Source organism: Chinchilla lanigera, unplaced genomic scaffold (genome assembly GCF_000276665.1).
Source record: "Chinchilla lanigera isolate Chin_1 unplaced genomic scaffold, ChiLan1.0 scaffold00019, whole genome shotgun sequence".
In the NCBI taxonomy this organism is placed as follows: Eukaryota; Metazoa; Chordata; class Mammalia; order Rodentia; family Chinchillidae; genus Chinchilla; species Chinchilla lanigera.
The window spans coordinates 271,339-295,272 of NW_004955420.1; positions in this window are offsets into that span (position 1 = coordinate 271,339).

The following is a 23,934-nucleotide window of genomic DNA, read 5'->3' on the forward strand; positions in this document are numbered from 1 at the left end:
GAATGCAGAGGCAGATATGGGAACCTATTTTTTAAGCCAGACATTCAACAGATTCATTAAAAATGTGAAATGGTGCCACTCTGTCCCACAAAATTTTTGCTTTGAAAAGTTATTTTAGAAAGACATGTTTACATTTTGTTTGTTTGTTTGTTTGGTTTTTTTTTTTTGAGACAGGGTCTCGCTTTGCAGTTCAGGCCGGACTTGGGCTCACTTTGTAGCTCAGGCTGGTCTCGAACTCGCACCGATCCTCCTGCCTCAGCCTCCCGAGTGCTGGGATTACAGGCGTGAGCCACCACGCCCAGCCAAGACATGTTTACATTAACATGTAATCTTTCATTGTTTTAAGTAATAATTTTTTAAATTTCAGTTTTAATTTCTAATGTACCTAATATTGTTAAAAAATAACCCATATAAACAGAGCTCTTTGGCATTCTCAGTAACTTTTAAGAGTAGTTTAGGGATCTTGAGGCTAAAAAGTATAAGCTTTTCTGGGAGTGGCTTAACATTAAAAGTTCTTTGATGAAACTGACTAAAAGTAAGGAAGAGTTGATGATGCATAGAACCATGGGGTGAAAACAAAGGCCAAGCTTCAGAAATGGAGGCTGACATATCGGATCAGAAAACACCAGCTGGAGATCAGTCCACAGACAGGAGGGGTAAAGGTTTGAGGAGATGGGCTCTGGGGGTAAATCATTTACCCGCTCAACACGAACTAGTGTGCCTGACAAATATAATTACCTGGCAACCTCAACAATTAGTTTGACATGCAGATATGATTGCAGATTATGGCCGCATTTTATAATAGTGTCATTTATATTGCATCTGGCATGTACAAACACTGTTCAAATCCTTTGTGACATCATTGTTCACAGTTATCTTTTGGCCATCATATACCCCTTTTGTTTACACGAAAGATGCAGATTCACAGAAGAAAGAGTGTACGTTTAGACTCAGGTAATCCTGAAGAAAAATCCTCCTTATCTGCCTGCATGTAGAAATTACTGTAGGAGAGTGTACCATAGTAAGCCTACACTACAGAGGGGCTTGCCATGGAAACTCTTACAGTGTACTGGGACTTTAGCTTTAGCTCTGATAGTGTGTCTTGCCTTATTACTTCTTAAGCCTAATTCTCCAGCTTTTCCATAAGTCTTGGAGCTACTTAAACTTTGCATTCAGTCTTTTTCTTTCTACAGAAATGCGGGTTCCATTCCCATCATCACCAACACTTGTTATTACAGACACACCTTGGTAATCTATTGCTCTGAAACTAGTCTAGTTTGGTACTTGATGCATTTTGACATGACTCACTACCCTTCCCAGCCAAAACAATTTAGTACTTTCATTTTTGGTACTCACAGCACCTCCAAGAACCTATTGGTAAAAATAAGTACCAAGATGCCACTATACTCATCTTTTTGTTATGGCCATCTTAGATAGGGTTGATCTCCACAGTTTGCAGCTAAGAAAACTATGCATAATCTCAAAATGATGATTTCTAAACATTTCTTATAAAACTTGCATGCAATGCTTCAACTTTCAAGTTCAGGGCCTCACATGAGGACAGAATGGCAAGAAGTCCATCTCGTATAGCCCCACAAGGCTCACAGCTTTATCCACAAGCCATAGGGAATTGTCTACATTTGTGATATGAACAGTTCCTGAAATTATCTGGACCCAACTTCTGAGTGTCTGGACTTGCAAATCTTTGCTGAGGGTTTTCCCTTACTTCTGAAGTCCACACCCAAAGCCACAAATTTCAGGGGATTAACATACCTCAAAATCAACAACATTGGGAGGTGGCAGATAAATATTCAGCTCCTTCTCTAGGCAAGATAATTTAAAAAAATATTTCTCTCCTTTTCTGTTTTGTTTTCCATGCTACCTGTTTTTTGTTGTATTTGTTTGTCTTATTGTAAAAATTGAGATATAATTAAAACTCACTTTTCTTTTAAAAATTTAAAGAACTAACAAAACAACAATGAAGACAAAATCAAAACAACACAAAAACAATTAAAATGATACATGACCCCAAAACAAAATGATAGGAATTAACAGTGGTTGCTACTTTGCATACTGTTACTTCAACGAAGTTGTTCAGTCCACCAGACATAAGAATGTAAGACTGATCAAAAAATCAAAGATAGTGACAAGTAATAAAAAAAAAAATAACCATTGGAAATGATGCAGAGTTTCACCATACAAGATGGTAGGTGCTCAATAATAGTTCTTATACTGCATATTATTGTTTTCAGATCAGTCATTCTGATTACCAAATTCAAGCAGGCAACATTGTCAAGAAAAAAAGAAAATTTTAAGCATTGACTGTTCCTTTCAATAAACCACAGACATTAGCAGTACACATAGTCCAGCTATCCTTATATATACATATAAATTGTTTTTCATTAAAAAACACTGAAAATAATAACAACAAATACATAAACAAAACAGCATAGAGAACAATAAAAATGATACAGAATTTCAAACATGGGGATAGGATATTAACAATGGTTATATTACATAGTGTCACCTTCAAAGTGGTTGCACGTGTAACAAGATATAAGCATGCAAGATTCATCAAACAATTACACATTAACAATTCCTCTCAATAAACCAACAGATATTAGTAGTACAATTATCTTAGCTATCCTATGTATACATATACATATTTTCCCCTCTTCCTTCTATCTCTTTCCTCTCCCCTCCTTCATCCCAGTTGCTCCTTCCTATTTGAGCAGTTTATTTTCCCTTTCACAATATCTATTGTAGGGGCTGGGGATTTAGCTCAGCGGCAAAGCACCTGCCTGGCAAGTGCAAGGTCGTGAGTTCGGTTCCCGGTACCGGAGAAAAACCAAAAAAATAAAATAAAATAAATAAATAAATAAATATCTATTGTACCTTTCAGATTTTATTCCCTCTTTCAGGTTCTTATAGTAGGGAGGAAATATGATGTTTACACATGTGAATCTGATTTATTTCACTATGAGTATGGTCTCCAGTTGCATCCACTTATGTATAAAATCCTCAAGTTTATCTTTCTTTATAGCTGAGTGATACCCCATTGTATAAAAATACCACATATTTCTTATTCATTCCACAGCTGATGGACATATGGAGTGTTTCCAAGATTTAGCTATTACAAATTGCACTGCTATAAACATAGGTGCACATATATCGCTGTGGTATGATGTTTTCAGAACTTCTGGAAACATACCCAGGAGGGAAATAGCTGGGTTGAATGGGAGCTCTAATCTTAGTTTACTGAGGAATCTCCAGACTGATTTCTACAGTGGTTGCACCAGTCTACACTCCCACCAACAGTGGAGAAGAGTTCCTTTTTACCCCGCAGTCCTTCCAGCATTTGTTATGGGTTGATTTCTTGATGATAGCCATTGTTTCTAGGGTGAAATGGAATCTCATTGTTGTTTTAATTTGCATTTCTCAAGTGACTAATGATGTTTAACATTTTTTCATGTATTTATTTGCCATTTGTGTTTCTTCATGTGAGAAATGTGTATTCATCTCAGATGTCTATTTTTGTATTGGGTTTTTCAATTTTGGGGAGCCTGGTTTTTTTTAATTCTTTATATGTTGTAGATAGGAGTCCTTCATCTGAGGGAGAGTTGGCTAAAGTTTTTTTCCCAATTCGTGGGTTTCTTTCGACCTGTTGGTGATTTCCTTTGATGTACAAAAACTTGCCAATAAGATGAGATCACAGTTGTTGATTCTTTGAAGTATTTCCTGTGCAGTTTGGTTTTTGTTCAGGAACTCTCTACCTAGCCCTATGTCTTCAAGACTTCCACCTACTCTCTCTTTCATTAGATCTAGTGTTTCTGTTTTAATATTTAGATCTTTAAGCTATTTGGACTTTATTTTGGTGCATGATGATAGGCTTGGGTCTAGTTTTAGTCTTTGGCAAGTGGAGAGCCAGTTTTTCTAGCACCATTTATTGAAGAGTCTATCTTGCTTCCAATGAACATGTTTGGCCCCTTTGTCAAACATAAGGTGGCTGAGTGTCTTTGTGATTGTGTCTGCATCTTCCAGTCTGTTCCACTGAACTTCAGGTCTGTTTTCTTTCTAATACCATGTGATTTTATCACCATAGCTTTGTAGTATAATTTCAAATCAGGGATTGTGATACCTCCTTGCCTTTGTTGCCCAAGATTGCTTTTGCTATTCTAGGTCTATTCCAGTTCCAGATAAATTTTAGGAATGTTTTCTCTAGGTCTGTGAGGTATACCAATGATATTTTCATCAGAATTGCATTGAATCTGTGTAACAATTTTGGGAGTATAGCCCTTTTCACAATGTTGGTTCTTCCTATCAATGAGGAAGGAATATCTTTCGATTTTTTGATATCTTCTTCAATCTCTTTTTTCAGAGTAGTGTAATTTTCACTGTGTAGGTCTTTTACTTCTTTTGTTAGATTAATTCCTAAGTATTTCAGTTTCTTGGAGGCTATTGTGAAAGGTATGGTTTTGCTTATTTCTCTCTCAGTATGTTTGTTTTTTGTGTATAGGAATACTATTGATTTTTGAGTGTTGACTTTGTATCCAGCTATGCTACTGAATTTGCTGATTAATTCTAGGAGTCTTTTGGTAGAATTTTTGGAGTCTTCCATGTAGAGTATCATGTCATCTGCCAGTAAAGATAATTTCACTTCTTCCTTTCCTATCTTTATTCCTTTTATTTCTTTCTCTTGTCTAATTGCTCTGGCTAGTGTCTCCAGAACTATGTTGAATAGGAGTGGTGGCAGTGGACAACCTTGTCTTGTTCCTGATTTTAAAGTGAAAGCTTTCAGTTTTTGTGCATTTAGTATGATGTTGGCTGTTGGTTTGTCATAGATGGCTTTGATCAGATTGAGGTAAAGTCCATCTATGCCAAATTTCTGTAGGGATTTTATCATGAATAAGTGTTGGACTTTATCAAAAGCTTTTTCTGCATCTATTGAGATGATCATATGATTCTTGTCTTTATCTCTGTTGATATGGTGTATTATATTGATTGTTTTGCATATATCGAACCATCCCTGCTTCCTGGGATGAATCCCACCTGGTCATGGTGTATTATCTTCTTGATGATTTGCTGCATTCTATTAGCTAGTATTTTATTGAGAATTTTTGCATCTGTGTTCATTAGGGAGATTGGCCTATAGTTCTCTTTTTTGGTTAATTCTTTTTCCAGTTTTGGTATCAGGATAATACTTGCCTCCAGGAATGAGTTTGGGAGAATTGCTTCCCTTTCTATTTCTTTAAAGAGTTTGAGAAGAATTGTTATTAAATCTTCTCTAAATTTCTTGTAGAATTAGCTGAGAGTCCATGAGGACCTGGGCTTTTTTGTTGTTGTTGTTGGTAAGGTTTTTATTACATTTTCAATTTTATTGGCTGATATTGGGTTATTCAAGATTTTTGTATCTTCTTCATTCGGCTTTGGTAATTCATATGTATCTAGGAATCTGTCCATTTCTTCTGCATTTCTATCTGATGAGAGTAAAGATTTTCAAAGTAGGTATTGATGATCTTCTGAATATCTACAGGATCTGTAGTGATATCACCCCTTTCATTCCTTATTACATGGATTTGAGTTTTTTCTTTCCTTTTTCTGATAAAGTTGGCTAGCGGTTTATCAATTTTATTTATTTTTTCAAAGAACCATCTCTTTGATTCATTAATTCTTTGTACTGGTTTCTTAGTTCAGTTGAGTGAATTTCTGCCCTGATCTTTATAATTTGCTCCCTTCTTTGGGCTTTAGGATTAACTTGCTCTTCTTCCTCTAGAAGATTCAGGTGTAACATAAGGTTGTTTATTTGTGTTTGTTCTGTTTTCTTGATGTGGGAATCCACTGCTATAAATTTCCCCCTGAAGACTGCTTTCATTGCATCCCACAGATTCTGGTAGTTTGTATCTGCATTTTCATTTGATTGTAGATAGTGTTTAGTTTCTACTTTAATTTCTTCTGTGACCCATTAGCTGTTCAGGAGGGCGTTATTTAATTTCCATGTGTTTATGGAGTTTTTATGATTTCTTTTGTCATTAATTTCTAATTTCATTGCACTGTGGTCCAATAGTATTCATGGGATAATTCGAATTTCTTTTCATTTCCTTAAGCATGTTCTATGTGCTAGTATATGGTCTATTTTAGAGACCAGCCCATGTGCAGCTGAGAAGAATGTATATTCTGATGTTGTTGGGTGGAACACTCTATAAAGGTCTACTAAATCCGTTTGTTCACAAATTTGGGTTAGTTCTGTTGTTTCTTTGCTGATTTTTTGTCTAGTCAATCTATCTCTTTGTGATAATGAGGTGTTAAAGTCCTCTGTTGTGATTGTATTACTGCTTATTTTGTTTTTCATGTCTGTTAAAGTTTGCCTTATATGATTGGGTGCTTCTACATTTGGTGCATATATATTTATGATTGTTATCTCTTCCTCTTGCAGTTTGCCCTTAACAAGAATATAGTGACCTTCTTTATCTCTTTTGATCTTGGTAGTTTGAAGTTCACCTTGTCTGCAAACAGAATAATGACTCCTGCTTTTTGGGGGTTCCTATGCATGGAGTATTGTTTTCCATCCTTTGACTTTCAGTCTATGGATTTCCTTTTGAGTTAAATGTGACTCTTGTATACAGCATATTGTTAGATTTTGTTTCTTGATCCACTCTGCCAGTCTGCTTCTTGAGGGTGTTTACATTAATGGTTATTACTGATATGTATTAACTTATCCTTGTCATGTTATTTTCCCACTGTTGGTTCTGTACTTTCCCCCTCTGTTTAATTGCTTACCTTTCTTGGTAGTTCTTTTCTATTGTTGGTATTGAGATTTGGTCATTTTTATCTCTTTGTAGATTATCTTTCAGTACTCGTTGTAGGATTGGCTTGGTGCTCATGAATTTCTTCAATTGATCTTTGTCATGGAAGTATCTTTTTTCTCCATCCATTTTTAAAGAAAGCTTTGTAGGATACAGCAATGTGGGCTGGAAGTTGTTGTCTTTCAGAACCTGAAATACTTCACTCCAAGCTTTTCTTGACTTGATGGTCTGTGTTGAGAAGTCTGCTGTGATTCTGATGGGCTTTCCTTCATAGGTGATGTGTTTCTTTCCTCTAACAGCTTTTAATATCCTTTCTTTTGCTCAGTTTCTGGGATCTTGATTATTAAGTGTCTGGGTGTAGATTTATTTTGGTTATGGCTAATTGGGATTCTATATGCCTCACTTAAGTGAATATAAGGTTCTTCTCCATGCTTGGGAAATTTTCTGCTATTACTGCTGCAAATAGTCTTTTTATGACATTCATGTTGTCTCCTGCTCTTTCGCTGATATCTGTCAGCCTTATATTGTTTTTTCTTTGCCTCATTTTTGCAGCTGTTTAATTGTTATGTGCTGTTACATTGTTATTTTTAAAAGATCTTTTCTTTCATGATCACTGGCTGCAATGCTATCTTCCTGGTCTGAGAGTCTATCTTCTGTTTCATTCAAGCAGTTCTTCCAGCTTTCAATGGAATTTTTAATTTCCTGAATGTCTCTTTGAATCTGTTTCATGCATTCTAATTCTTTGCTATACTGTTCAGTCAAGGTTTCCATCATTTTTCTGTGCTCCTCTATTTCTTTAATCTGTCTTCTTTTGATATGCCAGGCAATTTTTTCAATATGGTTGTTATTTCTTTTTTTACCTGAGCAATTATTTCTGATCTGATTTCCTCTATAGCTTGATGTAGTTGGTTCTTTACTTCAGTTGCTATCATTTCAGAGATCTCAGGTGTGTGGCTTCCATGTTCTTCCATGATAAAGTTTCCTGGACTTGTTCTGGGTGGGGTGTTTGTCTAAGGTTGCATTTTGCTTCTTCTTTTTGTCATTTTCAAATTTGCCTAGGTTTCCAGGGATTCAGGTTCATTCCTGAGATGGTGGCAGGGGGCAGAGCCAGATGACCCAGGAACACAGACAGCTCACTGAGGCTTCCTGAGACCAAGGCCCCTCTGGATGGTGGTGGTGGGAGGCGGAACCAGAGGATCCAGGTTCCCAGGCAGCTCACTGAGACTTCCCAAGTACAAGGCCCCTCCCAGGGTGGTGGCAGGGGGTGGGACCTAAAACTCACTGTTAAAGTTTTTATATATTCACATGTTTATATAATCACCACTTTTGGGGGCTGGGGATTTAGCTCAGCGGCAAAAGCGCCTGCCTGGCAAGTGCAAGGTCGTGAGTTCGGGTCCTGGTACCGGAGAAAAACCAAAAAAAAAAAAAAAAAAAAAAAGAATAATCACCACTTTTGAATTTCAGAACACCACTCAAAAAACAAACAAACAAAATTATAAAAAGATTATACTTATTACTAGCTATTTTCCTTCAGCAACCACAAATCTACTTTGTCTTTATGGATTTGCCTCTTCTGGAAATTTCATATAAACAGAATCACAAAATATGTGGCCTTTGGTAATTGGCTTATTTCATTTAACATGTTTTCAATATTCATCCATGTTGTAGCATATATCTATAATTTATTCCTTCATATTGCTAAATAATATTTCATTGATGGATATACCACATTTTGTTTACTCATTCATGAATTAATGGACACTTTTTTCCACTTTAGGTTATGAATAATGCTGCTACAAACAGGTTTTTGCATGGACACATTTTTCTAATTCTCTTGGATATCTAATTAGGCATTTTTAAAAATACTTTTAAGCTATTTGTATATTTTCTTTTGATAAATAACCATTCAAATCTTTGCTCATTTTTACATTATCTTACTTTTTTATTGTTAAGTTGTGTCTGGCTGGGTAATTTTGAGGGGTATGTCCTACACTGTCTGCCATAGTTCTTCTGTTACTGCTGCAACAAAGTACCACAGACTAGATGGCTGATACCACAGAAACTTCCTGTCTCACAGTTCTGGGGGCCAGAGGACTAAGATTAAGCTGTCGGTAGGGTGAATTCCTTTGAGGGACATGTGGGAAGGAGTCATGAGCTCTCCTAGCTTCTGGAAGTTTTCTGGCAATCTGTTGCCTCCCCTGGCTTGTAGAAATAGCTTCTGATCTCTGCCTTCATCTTCACATAGTGTTTGCCCGTGTGCATGTCTTTGCCCAAACATCCCCTTTTTATAATGACACCAATCATATTGGGTTAGGGATCCGTCCTAGGCATATATGACTTCATCCTAACTTAATGAATTACATCTGCAATGACCCTGTTTTAAAAGAAGGTCATGTTTTGAGGTACTAGAGGTTAGGAACTCAATATATGAATTTTGGAGAGTGGCATACAACTCAACCGATAACACCTTAGTTATCTCACTTCCCTACTTTCCAACTGGTGTTTCTTGAGATTACTGTGCAATAAATACATGTAGTCAAATCCTTACTTTAGAGCCTTCTTCTAGGAAAAACAAAAATCAAAATAGAAACATTAGGGTCTTACCAGTTTTAAAGATCATCAACATTCCCATATCCTACGATTGCTATCTTCTTCCAGGGTGGAAACATCCAATGGCATACTTCTTAAAAGGATCAGAGAATGCCAGGCATGGTGGGGCACACATGCAATTCCAGCACTTAGGAGACTGAAGCAAGAACATCATTGAGAGTTTGAGGACAGCCTGGGCTATGTATGGAGTTCAAAGCCAGCCTAACCTATATTGTGGAACCCTGTCTCAAAAAATAGACAGACAGACAGAGAAAGATCAGGAGTTTAGACTAGAAATATTACATCACTGGCTACTTTTCTTAAGAATTTAATGTAACCTGGGAATTCTGGGAATGTAGTCTCTATCTATAATACTTTTGCAGGTCATGGGAAGACACTTTCAATTCATAGCCCATGGGACACAACACCAATTTTGTCATAGAGGCTTATTATTGTGGGTGTATAATACTCATATTTATTCTTTAGAATGTTTCCATTGATGAATTATTAATTTTAACTTTGTGAGTTTTATTATATTAAACAGTGAGTGCTTAACAGGAAAAAATATCAAAAAAAGTATCAAATTTTTCATACTGATTGAATGTTTATAAAAAAGCATCAAAACTTTCAACATCAACTGTTTTTTGGTTTGCAAAGTCTATAAAACAACAACAGAAATAAATTCCTATGTACACTACAATGAAAATACCAATAGAACTTTACCAAAAATAATCTTTACTTCAATTATCACACCTAAAGCAGTCTTCACACATGACAACAGCATGTTCCACACACACATTGTTTATACTGACAGCACATGTGTTTTGCTTTACTGATCTTTTTGTAGGACATACTTGAAATCTTGCTGGTCTTGCTGTTTTGTCAGGAGGTTCATATCATATTATACAATGTATAGTTAACAGGAACATCAAATATCAATAAAATAAATATTAAATTCTTCATGTGTATTGTGCATTTAGAATAAGCATCAACATTTTCACATTAGCTGTATACTTTCTTACAGAACCTAAAAGATAACATCAGAAATAAATTCCTTTATGAACTACATACAATATAAACACAAACAAAAGTCTACTACAGAAATAACCTTTACTTCAACTATCACAACTAAAGCAATCTTTATATATGAAAACTGCATGTTCCATGTACCAGTATCGCTTACATTGATTGCTTATATGTTTTGTTGTCCTGTCCTTTCCTGAAGGACACAGCTGATATATTTTAGGTTTTCCTGTTGCTGTAGTAAGTCCATGGGATGCTGTACCTGCCTGTTCACCTGTGAGCTCACCAGTGTGCTCCACAATTTTTTTGCATAGTTTCTTGGGCAGAAAAATTTTGTTCTTCCTCTGCTATAAATGATCACTGATGAGTTCCAGTCCAAATCCTCTAAGAAAATTTCTCCATGGTATTTTTTAATTCTTATTTTCTTTGTAAACTATCAAACTATTTATGTCACACATGTTTAGAATTGACTAAAACACAACCATTGGCCAACACTTTGTATTTCAAATGACATAATTGCTGCATAACTCATCAACAACAACTCTTCCACCTTTGGTTTTGTGTAGAAAGTTACCATCTCATCCTTCCCTTGACTTGTGTGTCAAAGTTTCTCTATCAATTTTTCCATCATGGCACAATATTGACATTGGCAGTGCCAGTTGTTGTTTTTTTTTTTTTTGCCATGTATGAAGCCAATGTTGTATCTTTCTGAAATCCAAAGACTGATTGTACTATACAACTTTTTGTTTTAAAATTGCAACATTTCATTTGAAATTTTTGCTTTGTTCCTGTGGTGATCAGTTTGTGCTCTGTTAGCAAATGGAATCAATCAGAAACTGGTAAAACGGTGGGTGAATGTCACATCCCGATTAGTTTGGGAGATGGGCACAGCAAGTCTGCTCACAGCTTCATTTGGCTCATTACTAGAATAAAGCCCAGTGGCTGAGTTCTAGGATAAATTTCTAAGTTGAAAGCATAAGTTTTCACATGTACAAGGGATAAATTTTTATGTCATATTTTGAAGGCTTTAGGGGAATATACCACCTGAAGCTACCATGACTGTGAAATGATGCAAGATGTTCATTAATAGTCATGTATGCAGATGGTGTGTAAATTGCTTGACAATTACCCACAAATCTCTTAAACCATGAGCAGCCAGCAACCAGATTATCAGTTCTTTTTCTGTCTTGGAAAGTGGTTTTGTCTTCAAACCTCAGGCAATTTAGAAGGAAACCAAATCTTCTCAGTGTCATTTTTATTCCACAAACCTTAAGCCCACACCCATTACTTTTCCTTAAGTCTTTTACATTCCTGGAATTACCAATGGGAAGGCCTGGTAAGTAGAGCAGCCCTATAAATGTTTTCCATTCAGTTAGTGAGGTGTCACAATGAATATATTTTTGAGTATGGCTATTGGTGCATACAGAACATTTTACTTGTATGTCAGCATTTGTGTATTTCACGACATTTTTGTCGGTTACAATTTCCAACATTGAATGGCAGTGCTGGCATTCTGCCCAATAGGTTTCAACTCTGCCAAGATAGTGTATTTTCAGACCTAGTTCTAACATTGGATCATTCCATTTAGTTGTGTGACCATTTTGTATCACATGTATTAGTGAAATATGTACTCACTTTGCTATTTTCTTGTCATCTGAATCGAGGAGGTCTACATTCCTTGTGTCTGTATCTGTCAATTTTTGCTCTATTTCACAGTCACAGGAACTTTGGCTCACATAGCCAGCATCAAAGTCATTATCATCTTCATCATCCATGCATGAATAATCTGATGACTCACTTTCAACTTCCTCCAAAACCTGTAAATCTCTTTTTTCATGTGCCATTGTATTGAATTAAGCTACTTCTACCAGAAGAATCAAAAGAAAACTTTTTAAAAGACAAATCCTAAATGCGCAGAAATTGAGCTCTTCATAGGTAAAACTCACTTGTTGCTGCTTTGGATCTCATGTACATAGCTTGCCATTCATCTGGTGAATGCACAAATTTTTTTTTTTAATTTTAAAGAGAAAAAGAAAAAAATAAAGCAGAGTTTCAAATCAGGCTAATAGGAGAGTAACAATAATTAATACATTGCATGTTGTTATCTTCATAGTAGTTATTTAGACTACAAGACATAGGCCTGAAATATTGCCCACACAATAAAAACCTTTCTTTTCAATGAACTAAGAGAAACTAGCTGTATAAGTATGTTAACTGTCTTGTGTATATATATATATTTTTTTCTCCTTTTCTCTGTCTCCCTTTCCTCTTTCTCCTATCAATTTCTATTTTCTTTTGAACAGTTTCTTCCTAATTCATAATCACAAATGGGTTTTGCTTTCTCCAGGCAGAGCTACTATCAATCACACCCCAATTCTATTTATGGTAAAATACATGTTTACAGAACAGAAGGGTGGTGTGTGTGTATTTTACCCTCTGTCATGCTCAGGTAAATATAGGCAAAACTTGTTAGAGCATTATGCAGGTAAAAATCCATTTGACACTTTAGCACACATGCACACACCTTGCTGTTCATCACACCAAATGGGTAAACATGAAGATTGTTTCCTGTATCCCCCAGGCACATCTACTGAGATGCAGTAGAAAAGTATGGGATGGGTTGTTGTAGCCCAGTATTATGTCCCAGTGTCGAGAATTACAAATGAGAGAGGTAGGTGAGGAAAAGACTTCTGCCAAAATAATGTACTGAGAATGCTGTCTAAAATTCTGCATAAAATTTGCATGATCCATACCCACCAATGCTGGCCACTGATTTCTAAACATCCCCAAATATGCCTTACCTCCAAATATTCTTATCCCTTTGCCCAAGGTATTTTCTCTATCTCACCTCCCACTCATGCATTCACATGCTTTTTTAAAGTTTCAGCTCAAATGTCACTTCTTATTTAAGTCATTCTTACAGGAGTCTATGCAGTGCTGATAACAGCTATCAACGCCAGGAGGCTGGAGGCCCACAGCTCCTGGCAGCCATCTTACCACAGTGTAGAACTGAGAGTAAACCAATACAGAGGTAGCAGAGAAGACAAACTGAAAGAAGCAGAGTTTTAACGCCATATGAATCTTTGGGTCAAATTATGCCAATTTCCACCAAATCCTTTTTTTTTTTTTTGGTTTTTCTCCAGTACCGGGAACTGAACTCACGGCCTTGCGCTTGCCAGGCAGGCGCTTTGCCGCTGAGCTAAATCCCCAGCCCCTCCACCAAATCCTTGATAGTTCAGTGTCACATGTGGAAACAACGGATTACCTTAGATTCTAGTCTATTCTCCTTCTTCCCTCCTCTCCTTCTTTGTGCAACAGCAGCTTCCCGAGCACTTACCATGGGGCGGAGTGCTGTGTTAGGAATTATGGGGATACAACCAGATAACCACCAGACTATCCTCAAGGGACTTAGCAATTTCCCTGAATCATCTTGTCACTGTAGGTCAAGTCTAAATAAGCTGGCCTGTGTGACAGGACACTGCAAATAGGGCAAGCGCAATAGGTAGTTCACAAGAGGTCACCTCTACTGAGTTGCTAGCACTGGTATCATTAAAATGCTAGCCTCAGCAAGAAGTCACCAAATGTGGAGGAAGCTAACCATGAAGACCACGGACCAAAAACAGACGTGCTGGTTTTGCTGGGCAAGGTGGTGCACACCTGTAACTGCAGCACTCAAGAGGCTGAGGTAGGGGGATCGCTGAGAGTTTAAGGCCAGTTTGAGCTATGTAGTGAGTTCAAGGCCAGCCTGAACTACATGGTGAAACCCTATCTCAAAAGGAAAAAGAAAAGGAAGTCCTGGTTTCATCAAGCATAGGACTGCCTTTCAGTAAGTAGTCACTTGCTGCAAAGCTGTTTATGCCCTAGGCAAAGCTTTTTTATGTTGCCTGAACTCCACCTCTGACCTTGCCCCCATCCCTTCCAAAGGAAAACACAACTTTCTGTAAAATATCTAACAATTTCTTGGCAAGTCTCCCACAAACTAGTCTCAGGAAATGCTTGAAAAAACGCTTGGCCCCCAAAGAGTCTTATCTTTTATAGATTCATGCTGAAATATTTATGGATATCTGGGATTTGCTTCAGAACAAAATGTAGGAGGAAGTGGGTGGGGTGTGGATGAAACAAGAATGGCCATGAGCTAGTAATTGTTGAAGTTGGGTGGTGGGAATGTGGAGCTTATTATTATAGTATCCTTTTGTTTTTCCTTTTTTTAATGTTTAAAATTTTTCCATAATAAAAATTGAGAGGGAATATGTTTCTACATTTCACCGTACGTCACTGAAACAAATTTATTCTGAAATATATTTTACAGCCTAAGTATGTGCCTGGATTTAAAAAATAAATAAATGAAGATATATAAATATTGACAAAATGATCATTTTTTATGGTCCTTGAATCACAGTAAAGAAGAGAGAGTGCTAACTAGGTATCTTACCTATTGGTTGCCTTGAAACAATAGTGGTCTTGTTCTCTAGGGATGAAGCACATAAAACTTTGGAATATTGTTCCAGTAATTGGATTTAAAAAGCTAAGGATGCCATCTGGGGAAAGTTTAACTTGATTAAGAGATAATTGTGGTTCTTTGTGATGGAGCTGATGAACTGGCTTGACTTGTCTCAGGATTTTCATATTTTAATTTCTAGGCAGCGTATTAGCATTGGCTTAGAATCACGCAACTGCGGTTTTCAGGCTCAGTATAAAACTGAAGGAAATAACTGTGAAAATGGATAGAATTTCCTTTGGAACTTCTTTATTTGGCTTTTCAATATTCCCTTGAGTCGATATAATATGTAGTAGAAGACCTCAAGCGTTAGACCTAAAATTTTTACTTGACTTCTATCTCAGATGTTGGTCAGGCTCCATAGCCTCTCTCACCTTCAGCTTCTCATCTCTAAAATATAAAATGATGTCTTCTGTGCAGAAATACATGAGACTTTCGGGAGTGAGGTATATAAAATGCTCTCCACTACTCCATACTGAAAGAATGTGGCATGTTCCTCTTCATTCCATGCTACATCTCCTTTGCAATGATTAGTACATAGTATGAATGCAATAAATGTTTAATTAAAATTAACCTTAGATAGTAGGTAGAGTTAGTGGAAGTATCGAGATTATAGGAAAATCCTCTCATGGTGGGTCTCTTGGAATTCACGATGTTCTTCTCTTCTTCTTCACATCTACTTAGTGACCAAGTTCTATCTATTCAAGTACATGCATCACTGGAATCTATTCACTGCCCATAAATTCTGCTGCTACCCCTTAGTTCAAGACCTCTCTCTCTCTTCTCCTCTGCTACTGGTCTACAGCAGACTGCTCTCCTCTGTCTGTGCCTCCTCTTCTGCACTCTGTTCTCTGTACTGTAGCTGGAGGAAATTTTTCCTTTCCATATTATGACAAATATAACATTTGTATAAAATAGAGTATAATGAAATCCCATATATCCATTATCCAGTTTCAACAACTATGTATAAATGGCCAATTTTGTATTATACACACTCACCCAGTTTCTCCATTGTTCTTGGGTTATTTGAAGCAAATCCCAGAAGTCACAGCATCTAGGTGGGTATCTTTTCATGAATCAAGAACAATATTCTAAATTCTTCCCATGGCTTATGAGACCCCACATGATCTGATCTTTGCTACTTCTTTCCTCATTGCTTTGTCCCTCCTGAGAAACCCAGGCCTTCTCTCAGCTCCTCCAGCATTTTACGTGGGCTCTTTCCTGAGACTTTGGGGCTGTTTTCACTGCCCTGAAGTGCTGTCCTTTATCTTCTTCCACTTTCTTTGCTCAGCTGTGGCTGTTGATCCTTTTGCTATAACTCTGCCCATTGCTTCCCAGGCCTAGGTGAGTGTCTCTGTGTGCTCTCCCAGTATCCTCTGCTCTTCCCTAGGTATTAACACACAGTCTTGTAATTAGTTATATAAAGCTGTCTCTCCTGTCAGAAATTAGCCCCATGAGCCTACAAAGCCTATCATGCTACTTGCCTCAGAAGTACCTAGTGCATAGATCAATATTTTCCTTATGGGGCTGGGGATTTAGCTCAGCGGCAAAAGCGCCTGCCTGGCAAGCGCAAGGTCGTGAGTTCAGTTCCTGGTACCGGAGAAAAACCAAAAAAAAAAAAAAAAAAAAAAATATTTTCCTTATGAGGGGCATTTGGTATTTGATGAATAAGCCTCCCAAGAAAGGTAAACACAAGAACTATAAACATTTCATTTACAAATTGCTTATATATTTAAACCAGTGTCCTCAAGATTTATAACCACAAAACAATGCTTGAACCTTTAATTTCAAGTATATTTTGTTATAGTCAATTCAACTTTTATAATGATTGTGAGCTGCCTATTATAACAGACAAGTGAGGATTCAAAGGGAAGTAGTACATAGGTCTTGCCCTCACGAGTTGAATCCAGAGAAAATGAAAATCATTTATTTGAAAATCAGCCATGATGTATATAGATGCCAGAATTTTTAATGAGTCAGACATGTAAAATGTCAATCTACTAAGAATAATCAAGAGTTGGATATTAAAAACAAACAAACCAAACGAAAAACAGGTCCTTCCTTTGGGTCAGGTGTAAGGCAAAGCATTTTTCACACATGATTTCATTTAATCCTTACAATATGCTTTGAGACATGCCTTATTATTCCCATTTTTACATATTAAAGAAAAACTTCCAGGGCAGTAAAAAAAGCAGGTAATTCTTTCTAAGTTACCCAGGATTTGAAACCAAGGAGTCTGAACCCAAAGGGAGTACTCTTACCCTCTATGCCGAGATCAAAGAGTAATCTTTGAGTACTGGTGCGAGAAAAAATAAAGGACATTCTATGATGCTTTACGTTTCTCACCCGGTGATCTAGTTTCAGAGCTATGTGTACGCACTCTCAAAGCAGCAGATGTTGAGAAACCTACTTATAAGTTTAGGTTCCTGTGGACTCAAGGCACTAAGCATTAATTGGACGTTGTAGAATCTCCTTTAAAGAAAAATAAAATGGAAATTCTCAAGTGGGAAAGCTATCACCTGCCATCAGCTCAGCTCTGAATTGTTTTCTTACTATTTAGGGTATTTTTCTCTGCCTACCTCCTACAGGTAGGTTCTAACAAAGAGGGACCTTATATTTTAAACAGGGAAAATTTTTAGGCTAAATTACATGTGCGGAACTTACACTATGAAAAAAGATTCTGTAGTAATTATGCATATTTAGGAGTTTGGTTTTAATGTTTTATTAAGGAAAATTTCAGTCAAATACTAAATAGATCAAATAGTATAACCAACCTCTCTGGTTCAACAATGATCAAATCATAGCCAAGCTTTTTCACTTACATTGCCTGTGACTTTTACCCCTCTGGTTTTATTTTGAAACACACATGTTTGGAAAAAAACTGAATGCTGTGTTCTGTTGATACAAAGCAGAACATATGGAATTGATAAAATAAGTAAACACATTTTGTTTAGAAAACAAAACATGTTTTGTAAGAGACTAGGGGAAACAAGAACAAGAAAGACGATTGGGCTATGTGATCTTGACTAGAGAGTGGAAAAGAGGGCTAGGGTGGGTTTTTGGATGTGTGTGCACAGGTGGACAATGGCGCACCATATGGGGAAAGTTTTGAGTGTCAGTAAGGAGGAATCATCTTAACTTGGTGAAATTGCTTGGAAGAAAGAGGAAACCAAAACTGGCTCTCTGCAGTTGCTGACTAGAGTCCATTAAGTAAAGTTAAACACAAAATCAGTAAACAAAACATCTACCATCTAGGAATCATTACGGGTACCCACAACAACCTTCCTTGCTGGCAACTTGCTGTCCTGGAGAGATATTGTCTGGCTGAAGAAAAAGGACCTCATAGTTAACTTGAGGAGAGTGTTCTGAGGCAACATTTTCACTCTGAAGCTGCCAGTGACTCCAGCTCATTCCACTGAGACTGTCTAAGGAGTTTCTGAATAGAGGAACAAAAGAACTACACGAAATGTAACTGTTCACACAGAGAGATGAGTCAAATATGAAAAGAATACAACATAGGCCATAAGCAGAGTAAAACAACAAGAAAAAAAAAACTGTAGCTTTAGAATATCTAAGAAAAATATCTTGGGTTAGGGGGTATGGGTTATAAAAAAGAAAAATATCTTGATTGTAAAGAATTTAAAAAGAATCTATATATTTACTGCAAAGGAGCTTCAGGAGGAGAAATAAAGACAGCAGCAAAGAGGATGAAGTAAACTAGCATCATCAAAAATTTTTGAAATGAAAATCCCAACAGAACTAGTAAGAAGTATAAATATGTGTGGAAAAAAAATCAATGGCTTGAAAAATACAAGATGCGAAGGTAAAGAAAGGACTGTTTCTAAGATTTAACTTTACAAACTGTGCTGCTCCAAACATGGGTTTTGCATATACCACTGTGATATGATACTTTCAGTTCTCTTGGGAAGACAACAAGAAAGGGAATAGCTAGGTCAAATGGAACTTCTAGTTTTAGTGTTTTGAGGAATCTCCACACTAATTTCCACAGTGTTTGCACCAGTCTACATACCCACCAACAGTGGAGAAGGGTTCCTTTTTCCCTACAGCCCCACAGCATTTGTTATTGGTTGTTAATAGCTAAATCTTAGAAACAGCCCAATGCCCATCAACTGATGAATCAATCAATCAAGAACATGTGTTTTTTTAATACAATGGACTACCACCTCACCATAAAGAATGATAAACTTGAGACATTTCTAGATAAATGGATGCACCTTGAGACCATACTCTTTTTTTTTTTTTTTTTTTTTTTTTTTTTTTTTTTTTTTTTTTTTTTTTGTTTTGTTTTGTTTTGTTTTGTTTTTCTCCGGTACCAGGAACCGAACTCACGACCTTGCGCTTGCCAGGCAGGCGCTTTGCCGCTGAGCTAAACCCCCAGCCCGAGACCATACTCTTAAGTGAAATAAATCAGACACTCGTGTTTAAATGTTACATTGTTTCTCTGGTGTGAGAAACTGAAAGGGTAAATAAAGACCAAAATGTAAAACAGATATTGTGAGACAGGAAAAAAAATGTTCAAATGGGAAGGGGAACAAGGAAGCAGGTAGAGAGAAAAGAAGGAAGGGAAAAGAAAAAAGAAAATAGAATGGAAAAAATGGAAATAAAACTTTTGTAAATAAGGAGAAGAGGGGTTAAAGGGAGGGGAATTGGGGGAAAAAGAAGTAAGAAAGGTAAATTTTTGAATAGACTCAGGACATTGAGGTAATCACAGCAGCACAACTAAAAGATACTCATGAAAGGACTTTCTGAACTGCTTCCGAAAGTGGCAAGAATGATGGGATGAATATGTTCAAGGTGAGGGGTATTAATGCCAATGTGTGTTATCCTATGATACATTTTTAAATGAATTTAAACACCTCTCATATTTTTATCATACCTCATAAGATACAGTATGTTAGAAACTGAAAAGTGTTAATTAGAAAAAGCAAAAGGAGCCAGGAGGTATCAGGCACTTTGTAGTCTGACATCAGGGGTCCAGGAGGCCTCATGTATGAGTGAAGACCTGAAGGAGGTGAGGGGTTAAGCTATGTGTTATTTGGAAGAATAGAATTCTGAACAAAAACAAAAAAGGTAACAGCAAGTGCGAAGGCCCTGAAGCAAGAATCCTACCCAGCATATTTTCAAAACCAGCAAGGAAGCTACTGGGGGTGGAGCAAAGTGCACACTGGAAAATGGAAGGAGATGGTTCAGAGATGTAATGACAATGGCGCCATACAGTATAGTTTTTTTGGTCATAACAAGGACGGTAGTTTTCACTCTGAATGAGTGAGAAAGTTTTGAACAGAGAAAGCTATCACCTGATCCACATTTTCATCTGACTGCTCCAGCAGCTGAATTGAAAATGGGTTGGAAACGGCAAGAGCAAACAGAGAGGGCCTTTGCCTATTGCAATACTCCAGGCAAAAGACAGATGGTCGCTTGGACCTGAGGGCAAGTGTTAGAATGGGAAGAAGCGGTCAGATACGCAAAATAGGCAAAAGAAGTTCAAGCCCAGGCATGGTGGCACACACTTGAAATACCAGCCCTTAGGAAACTGAGGCAGGAGAATCACAAGTTTGAGGCCAGCCTGAGCTACACCACAAGACCCTGTCTCAAAAACCTAAATAATAAATAAAGTGTACAATAAAAACATGTTTAAGCATTTTGTTTGTAATTGAGAGAAACTAAAAGAAATTTAAATGTCCAACAATAGAAGACAAGTTCAATATACTACAGTACATCCATTTTTTTTTTACCTAAAACTTCTGTACTAATAGAGAAAATATGTTATTTTTTAAGTTAAAAAGCCAAGTGAGGGGCTGGGGCTAAGCTCAGTGGTAGAATGTGTGCTTAGCATGCATAAAACCTGAGTTCAATCTCACACAACCAAACCAAACTACATAACAACAAAAAGAGCCAAAAGGATAATATTAATTTTTAATGCTACTCTAACAAAAATATGTTTCTGGACCATTAAAATACATCTTGTTCAGTTGGGGACGTGGTTCAGTAGAGCTCCTACCTTGCATGCGTAAGGCCCTGGGTTCAATCCCCAGCACCACACACACACACACACACACACACACACAATGTGTTCACCAATTAAATATGCCAACCTAGAAGCACTGACATTAGAATTTCTGATTTAAAAAAAGAGAGCTATGTGCCAAATAGAAATATACACTTGTATGTGTTAAATTAGTGTACCAATAATAATTCATAACTGGTTAAAACAAAGCATGTGCTTCTCTTCTTTTTAAATTGTTTGGTAGAGCAGATATAGTCTAGGAAATGAAGAAAAAAGATTCTAGGCCAGTACAGTGAAACTTTTAGAGACCAAGTGCCAAACTGCAACCCAAAACCCACTTATTTATCATAAAGTGCCAACACTGCAATTAACCTGCATTAGCATCTTTTGTCTTAAAAGAAAAACACAATAACACTGTGCTAGGCAAATGGTGGTTTTAAGAAACTAAAATTGAGTTTGCTATTACAAAACATCTAAGATCCAAACAGACAGAAAGATTTGTCAAAAAGTGAGACTGAGAAATGAATATGCGATTTTGAATCTACATATTTGACGAAGAACCATTTGGTGGAGGCTGGAAACGGTACATAAAAATTATCTCAATGATCATTAATGAATCATTCTCCATATGCCAGGAACTGTGTCCTGTGTTTTTTCAAGCTTCTAATTTTATATCACATAATCTAATTTCACATACTTGCCCAAGGTCACTAGCTAACATAAACAGGAGAGCTAAAACTGAAACCCATGCTGTTTGATGCCAAAAATTACCCCTTTGGCTGTAACACTCTGTATTAATCAGGGTTGACTAGATTCCTGAGGCTTTTCTTTGGAAACAATAGTGTATCTAGCAGGATTGCATTCAACTGCAAGTAACAAATCCAGATGATGAATGCCCAAACACAAAGGGATTATAATTAGGCTAAAGGTAGGCAGTTTAGGGTGAGTGCCACTCCTCCTTCTCTTTGGTGTGCTGCCTTGTGGCCTAAAAAACTGCTTCCCTTCCAGCCTCAGGGGAATAAGAAAAGGGTTTCAGTCAGCTTCAAAAAAGCCAGACGGTGGTGTTCCTGCCTGTTTTTCATTGGTCAGAATTATGTCACGTGACCTTTGCTTTTCCAGCTCATTAGCCAGAAAGGTGAAAATGTGAGGCATATGGTTGACTCCCTGAAGGAAACCTGGGTTCTTTTAGAAATTAAGAAGGGGCAGTTAGTAAGGTCTACTGCCTAAAGACTGAGAGATTAGAGATGTGGCAAGAGGAGCAGATACTTGAGAAGAATCATGCTTTTTAGGGGCTCTGAGAACACAATGGATGAATTTTGCAACAGAGGAAACAGGGAAATAGTCTTTGTTCCAACAAGTCTTGTGCTCAGCTTCAGTTCTATTAGTATCAGAAAGACTGGATATTGGGAAGCATGAGGTGTCTGTCACATCCCTTCTCTAACCACTGAGACAGGGTTCTCCTAGGGAGGAGTATCCTCCTGTGGAGAAGTTTGAGGGCAGCTGCTGATACAGGCTTTGGGAATAGACGGGGCAGAGTACGTACTTGGGGATACTTGGAGATGTTGGGAACGTTAAAGCGCAAATTCTGCCTCCTGAATCATCCTGGAGAAAAGCATTGAGAGTGTAGGCTGGCTCCTCAGAGTCACCTCATCCCAGCCCTGTCAATATTTTCCCTTCCATAAAGGTAACAGCCCTACGCTGGAGGGCTGGTGAGAGCCTAGTTTGAAGCAATGTCTGTCCAGCTCCTGTGTTTATAGTACACACTCCACAGATGGCTGATCTGATGTTAGGAGTCTGATCTGATCTCCCACCCAGGCTCTAACTCAGCTCCCATCCTCTCCCTTTTTGCAGCGCCGACCATCCTGCCATTGCGCTATGAGAACATGCACCCTGACTCTTTGCCTCACTTGCCCACCGTGGGCGCCGGCGCACCTCACAGCCTGTGAATGCTGCAGTCCTCATGATTCAGCTATCTGCCCTCCTTCAGGATGTCCTTTCTAACCTCCTATTATGGCTTGTGTTTACATGTCTTCCCAAAACCGCTTGTGGTCATAGGTGGGGCTTTTTCAGAGGTGGCTGCATGTAGAGTATGTGATGCTGGGATTGATTCGTGGGCAATGCTAGCATCAAGGGTACTAGGATGTGAGTGCTACCTGCCCTAAGCAGTCTGGATAAAAAGGGGCAGGAAGACCAAGGCATCTACTGAGGCGGATGAAGCACTGCTCAGTTCCCCTAACAAGCCACACGTCTGTCATATTTGACTGCTCCCCTGGGGGCATTAAGGAGTTCCTGGCAAGGTCAATCCTGATTTTCTGGAAGGTTAAAACAAGCCCAACCCATACGTCTTGTTCAAGGTTCTGATTACAGACCAGGAAGAAACTGTGCTGCATTTTAAATGTTTAAACAACTAACAAGCTAGGTGTTCAACAAATATTTGTTGAGTCACAAAAAGAACTCTGGACAAACACACAAAATATCAATGCAATGTGTGTTATTTGCAGATTTTTATTTAAAAAAAGAATTCACAGTGCACCACATGGATTTGCTTAGTGGCATGCAACTTTCAAGTTCGTCCTGTTTATATCCTCAGGGGCCAGCGATATAGGTCGGGAGTGCAGCTGCCGGGCAAGTGCAAGGTCCTGAGTTTAATTCTGTGTACCCAAAACAAAAAAAACCTGTTTATATCCTCACTTACAGAAAATTTATAAAACTGGTTAGGGAATGACAGGCCTTCGTCTTGCCTGCTGGGGACTTGGGGTCTGTGACTGGGTCCCGAAGGCCTTGCTCAAGGAAGGGGATCTCACTTAGCATCTGCACCCCTGGAGACGACCCTTTCCAGCCCCCGGCGTGGCAGCCTGCAGTACCCCTCGCCGCCCCACCATCAGGGGGCGTCCTCGGCCCATCTCCCACCGGGCGCCTAGAAGGGGCGCAGGCTCACAGACTGGCCCGGCGGACACGAGCTTTTCCAGGTCAGGGGCCCCGGCCGGATCGCG